We start from the raw sequence: 7,097 nt of genomic DNA, 5'->3' as shown, positions 1-7,097 counted from the left end.
CTCATGCAGATAGATGAGTCACGGTAGGGGTTATGAGGTGGTTGCCATTTTGCTTTTATTCTATCAAGGCTTGAGAAAACTTTGCACAACCAGAAGAAGGAACTCGAATTTTATATTAGCTTTTGCATTTATATAAAGACTAAGATAAATATGTTATATGCTAAAGACTTGAGTCCATAGACCGAGATTCATGTTTGTTCTCATACCTAATTGACAAGTAAATCAAGGAATTATATAATTTACATATATCCAACTAAACTTGGTGAGTAAAAACTAAATGTCTAAAAAAACTTCATGGAGAAGATGCTATTTCTGATATTGGAATTAGCCTGCTCATGGAGCATGGTGGTATTCAAAGTACAGGTAAATGCCCATTTAAGGAAATGTTAAATTCATGTCTCAAAGAAGACTGAACTCAAGATCACTATGGTTCATATAAACAAAAATATGAAGTTTTTATTCTATGACAATAAAACAATTCATTTACTGACCCGCCTTATATAGCCACAGTCTTAGTGTGCTTTGAAAAACACATCCATCATTTAGAGGAAAGTAGAAGTAAAGTTATAGTGTCCAGAAGTTTGAAAGGAACTTAAAAGGTGCTTAATCTCACCCAAAACTAGAGCAGAAATCCTTTTGACAACATCTCTGATGGATAGTTACCTGGCACCCCTTTGACCACTTTCAGGGATGAGGAGCTTGGGAATAAGACCAGCAAGTAACTGGGAAAGAGCTAGAAGATCCTAGCATCACAACTATTACATGCAAAGAGAAGCAAATAGGGTCTCTGGTGCAAGGAGGAATTGAATGGCATTACTTGCAAAATCAGATCATTAACATATTTTCCTTTTAGTGATTCTCTACCTCTATACAATTTGATCTTTTATATGGGTCTCTACAATGTTAATTAGAATTTTGTTATGTTATATAAAATTGTACTGCAGCTTAAAACTTTTTTATTTACGATTTTGATTTCCATAAAAGCACTACTGCTTTACTTTATAAATTCTAAAATTAGCATGTCTATATAAAAATAATTAGTGAAAGGGTGTTTATGTTGACTTTCTCTTTATTTGTTCCATTCTCTTTATTTATTTGGACCATTCTATTAGATGGTTTACAAATATGTCAACAACTGTCATTCATTTTTGTGCCAGTTTTAGAGGTAATCCTTGGATTCCACTACCAATAGAATCTTTTTCTTATTTTTATTCACATGGAAGAAAATTATTTTCCTATTACTGCGTATGTGTGTAATTGGCTTAAGTATTATGATAATTGTGTGTCTATGGCATTATTACACTGTTGGTCTAAAATAAAGAGATACTTCTCTGTATTATTATTGTTATATTGTTATATATCTGAGGTGAGTCCTGCTTAACAAGTGAAACCATTCATTGATCATCACACTTCTTATACAATTTGTAGCACATGATTTAAATAAGCCATTCAAATTAAAGACTGGAACTAAGAAGAGATTTGAAATAGGTCTTTTGGGCTTGGCCGTGGTCACGAAGGAAACGGGAAAACCAAAGAATATCTCCAGATGGTGAGAAAATACCTCTCACTCGCTGCAGATAAGCAGGCAGCCAGAAGGGAAAGAAGCCAAGAAAAGTGTCCGTGAAGTTGTAATAGACTGTTTTGTCAGAGGGTAACTGCTTTGGGTCAGAGTTTGTACTTTAAAAATAAAGATGGAAGTTGTATTTATTTATTCATTCATTCATTCATTTATTTAAACAATTTCTGGGCTCAGTCATTTGCTATTTATTCATTGAATTTCTAGGATAATTTTTTTTCATTGTTGAGATTTTTTTTCAGGCTTCAAAGTCTATTCCTTGATGTAACATCACATGGCCATCACATTAATAACATTAAGTTGTAAAAGTTTATCTCCTGTGTACCTGTCAAAAGATTATATCGATGTATCAGAAGATTGTAAATGGATTTTGTCATTTTTCATGGTTCAAATATTTAAGGAATTCTTGATTACTAAATAAAATTATTTAGTGTCAATTTAATAACACTGAAAGAAATAAACATGTAATATGCTTAGCACAGTGCTTGACATACTATTAGATATTATTGCTCTTGTTTTTATTATTTCATTAATTAAAAAAGAAGCAACATGAGAATATTTACATATATAATCAGAAAGCTTCAACACATTTTCATTTGCATTTCAGAAGTTTTGAGAGCCATTAAGAATGATGACAAGGAGCACTCATTGCTTTGTTGGAGACAATTATATTATAGTGTAAATAAATTGACTAAATATACCATCATGAGATCTGAATTCAAAAGTTAATACCATCATCACTAACTCACTATAGGGACTTTGATATGCATCCCAAAATTGCCCCTGAGCCTGTTTACTCACTTACATAATGTGGTGAATATCTTTCAGGGCCATTATGAAAGGAAACTGAGGAAATGCAGGAGTTCAGTAAATATTACATGATTCAATTTCATCGTACATATTGCCTTAAATTTTAGAGTTGCCAATGATGAGGAAAAGAGCATTGATCAAACTCTTGTTAGGAGATCACTTAGCACCTTTATTATTAGTTATTTTAGTGAACTGATCTAAATTAGAAATAGAGACTTGAGTTTTAATTCATAGCACATAATAAATAAACTTAGACCTAAGAAAATATTTGAGAAAAACATCACTAAATAATTGTAAAAGTCCTCATATAAACTTCTTAAGCTCAAAACAGAAATTACTTTTCGGTGAAGGAAGCTGGTTTTCTGAACCAAGTTGTAAAAGGGTTTCATTTGGCAACTCCAGGAATAGTCAAAGGAAATCCTCAAAGGTTGAAATAAGGCAGGAATATAGTTGCCAGATAAAGTACAGAATATTTAGTCAAATTTGAATTTTACACAAACTGTAATTTTTTTTTAATGTAAATATGTCCATGAAATAATTGGGACATACTAACAAAAAAGTATTTGTGCTTTGTGCCCCATACAATATTTTGGACATTATAATACTAAAAACTATCCATTGATTATAGAATATGATAACTAGACATATTGTTTTGGTTTTGTTTTGTTAAACTTGGTTACCCTTAGTAGGAGATACATATACTACGTGGGTTTGTGGTATGTCTCCAGATGATTTCTCTTCCTGCTACACCTTCAGATTGAAGTAATGGTCCTTAAAACACACGCCGGAAAAAAGTGCTATTGATCTTTCAGGAGAAAGCTAGTAGGACAGCATTGGGAAATCTAGATATTCAATGCGACCTTTATTTCCAATTCACAATTACAGATAAGACTTAACTGCACAAAATGCTACTCCTTCCAGTTTATAGATTTATATACTTTGTTTTTGTTCCTTTACATATTCCATTCACCTGTCTTAGATTTCCAGATACACTCACTTCTGCTTATTTGAATTCTACTTTTCTTTCACAGCCACACTTGTCCATTTGCTCTCATGATAGAATGAACATATAATTATCACTTAAATCAAAACACTTTTGAGAGTAAAAATGGATTATATTAATTATTATATCAAGCATATAGGCATAAACTAGAATTTTTCTATTTAAATCAGGACGCACGGTCATTCTGTATTATGAATATTTCCCAACCTCTTCTTCTTATGGCTATCTCACTTCACCATTAAGTGTCTATAGCACTGATTGTCTGTGCAAGAATTTTGCCATTTGGCACACATTACCTTATATTTCTGATTATCTTCATCCATGTGAATATTTATCTTATTTCTTATTTTCAAACAATGAAAATTTAAAATCAAAGACCAACTTACATTCTTTGTAACTAAATCTTTCCAGAGAACCTCATATAAAAACACATAATGACTATTTGTTGACTAAAATATTTTTAAATTCAAAACCTACTGAATCATTTTAATAAATATAACAAAATTAATTATAATACAGCTATGAATATATGATGGATTTGATCATGTCACATAACTTGTTATAGTAAAAATTTGATATATATGCTCAAACTTCATGACACAAAAAGTTCTAGTTAAAAATTTTTTTTTTAACTTTTACTTTTTTTGTTAGAGCTGACATTCAATATTATTTTATATTAGTTTCAGGTGTACAACATAGTGCTTAGACATTTATGTAATTTACGAAGGGATCTGCCTGATTAGTCTAGTACACACCTGGCACTGTACGTAGGAAAATATGGAAGACTTCACAGATTTGTATGTCATCCTTGTGCAGGGGCCATGCTAATCTTTTCTGTATCATTCCAATTTTAGTATACATGCTGCCAAAGCGAGCGCAGTCTTAGTTATTGTCAGTGTTTTAATGTATCATATAATGCAATAAAAATTGTACATTATTCTCATGTAAGTATGTTTAGGGCTGCAATTGACATATGTAAGGTTAATTGTATAATATTATTAATAAACACTAGCTTGAAGCTTGACGTTGATAACTTATAGTATAGATTCTATTTTAAGAAAAAATAGCCTTAAATTATCATTTTTATAAACTTTTTGATTTTTAAATACTAAGTTTGTCTTAAGGAGAGCCTTTTGAGATCTGACTATGTGTGTATTTTCATATTTCTATTAGTTCAGTAGTAAATTGGAGAAAATATAATAAATATAAAAAGCTGATGAGAATTTTGGAATGTCCTCTTTGTATAGTTAGTATAATTGCCATGAATTTGGCCAGGTGTAGCTAAAAGATATTTCAGGCAAAGAACTAATAGCAAAGCATTTTACACAGTAATTTCCTGGGTAAGTTTCAACAAAATGAAAACTCATCAGAAGCCCTGCTGGGATTCTATCAGCAAGCATTTATTTGTAGTCCCATGTACACCTGCTTACATAGTAATGATACACCAGTGAGTCAAGTCCCTATGCCAATGCAAATTAGCTTTATTTTGAATCTAACATTGGAATTTAGCAGATCAACTAAACAGACTAATGAATTGTCACTAGATGGATAAAATAAGCTAGAAAAAAATTATATAACATTTGCCTGTTTCTCTTTTTGCTCTAGATTATAGATAACTATTTATGAGAAAAAAACTTTCCTTTGATAGTTCATACCAATTAGATGAAGAATTTGCAGCATATGCCTTACTCGTGGTGCAGCAATATTGAGCAATACGAGTATCACATCTGCAATGTGATTTTCCAACCCAGGAAAAGCTCATGCTGCTTAATTCGAACTTAAAAACCAGTTCAACAAATATTTATAGAGGATCATCTTTTTGTAAGGCATTATCTTAGGTGCTGGAGGTAGAGGTAAGGCATATAAAATAGATAGGAATACCACCTGATCCAAGAAATTTCTGAAACCATATTGGAGATAAGATAAACTCTCACAATACTATATGGTAGAGCACAAAACTGAAAAACAAGAGAGACACGAAATTGCTACAAAGAACAAAAATAACAACTCAAAAGTTTCTTTAATCAATAAAGAATTAATACAGGAGATGGCTGACCACATAGTCTTAATGCCTAGTAGAAAATAAATATGTTGAAGTCAGTGAAGAGGAAAGAATGGCAGTTGTTCAATATGATGGACTCAGCATGAGTAAAGGAAAAAGAGTGGGAAAGAGGAAGATATATTTGGGCAAATTGTCAGAAATTTTCTGTAGCTCGAGTATAGGATGGCTCTAAGGAAGCAGGGCAAGCAAGATAAGTCCAAAAAAGGAGAATTCTTACGTTTAATTATTACACATCTTTTTAAGAGACTATTCCATGAAAGGCCTTGTCAGGTTGAGATGTTAGGAATTCATTTTATAGGTTTATAGGTAATGGGGTCATCGGTCTCTCCTACTGAGAATTTTATTTTATTTATGTATTTATTTATTTGTTTGTTTGTTTGTTTATTTAAATGAGGGGTTACAGGATTAGAATTTTTAGAATGTAACTCAAAATATAACTTTATAAGGGCCCTTTTCTAATCCAGGTATACACCCTTTCCTGCTGGACATATTCTAGCTATGTTTGCCTAAAGAAACAAAAGATTTACAACAACCTTATCTGAATTTGCTGAATATAAAAATTAACCTCTCCTCCTCGCTATTTTGTCTCTCCTCGATGGGGTGATTTATTAGTTTCCTGGGGCTGCCATAACAAAGTACCACAAACTGGGTGGCTTAAAACAATAAGAATTTATTCTCTCATGGTGTGGATCCTAGAAGTCCAAAATCAAGATATTGGCAGAGTCATTCTTCTGAGAGCTCTGAGAGAATCTGTGTTCCCTGCCTCTCTACTGGCTTCTGGTGGTGACCAGTAATCAGTGGCATTCTTTGGCTTGCATATGCATCACTCCAACTCTGCCTCCACCTGGCATTCTCTTTCTGTGTCTGTGTCCAAATTTTCCTCTTCTTATAAGGACATCAATTATATAGGATTAATGCCCATCTTAATAATATCATCTTAACTTTATATTAATATTATAACAGTAAACCTAAACCTGTAAATAAGCTTTCACATAAGCTCACATTCATAGGTAATGAGTGCCAAGACTTAAGAATATCTTCTATTTTTTTTTTTTTTGGTTGTTTGGGGGACACAATGCAATCCATAATAGGTGGTAGGCTATTTAAAACTTTCATTTTCTTTAACGTTATGATAGAGACAGATTGGGATATAATAATAGATATAATAATACTGTCTTCGTAAGATTGCTGTGATGATAAAATTTAATATCATGTGTAAGAACCTAGTACTAAGCAGTCTTAGTTATGTGGTTGGTGTATGTACTATTATACTTAATTTAGGTACCTATTTCCAGAAATAATTTCGGAAAAGAATTTTTATTGTGTCCTACACAACTATCTGATTCTCAGTACTAGCTCTCACTAGTTTAAAATAAAGCCGTAAGTATAGAAATGACCCACATGAGTCCATGATTCAGAAAGGATATTTCGGTTTTCCTAAAGATTTCTTTAACCTTGGGTTATTCCATTAGAAGACATAGAAAACTTGCAAAGTCAGTGTCTCACAATTCTGTTTTCCCACTCTATAATTCTATAATAGTCTTAATCGTATTTATACCGCAAGGCAGATTAGATTTTGGCTAATTGCTATATCAGGTCAATCTGGTTGCTAAAGGCTTTCTCTCTCTGTCTCTCTCTCTCTCTCT

At 32.1% G+C, this 7,097-nt stretch overlaps 1 non-coding gene across 1 annotated transcript; it reads right to left on the bottom strand.

The window, feature by feature from the left end:
* Positions 1–4,160: 4,160 nt before the first annotated feature.
* LOC120596644 (U6 spliceosomal RNA) lies at positions 4,161–4,267 on the bottom strand. The gene has a single exon (XR_005651222.1). It is a non-coding gene; the product is annotated as a U6 spliceosomal RNA (small nuclear RNA).
* Positions 4,268–7,097: the final 2,830 nt, after the last annotated feature.

The sequence above is a fragment of the Pteropus medius genome, unplaced genomic scaffold (assembly GCF_902729225.1).
Source record: "Pteropus medius unplaced genomic scaffold, Ma_sr-lr_union100, whole genome shotgun sequence".
In the NCBI taxonomy this organism is placed as follows: domain Eukaryota; kingdom Metazoa; phylum Chordata; class Mammalia; order Chiroptera; family Pteropodidae; genus Pteropus; species Pteropus medius.
This window is presented reverse-complemented; position numbering and strand designations above follow the sequence as displayed.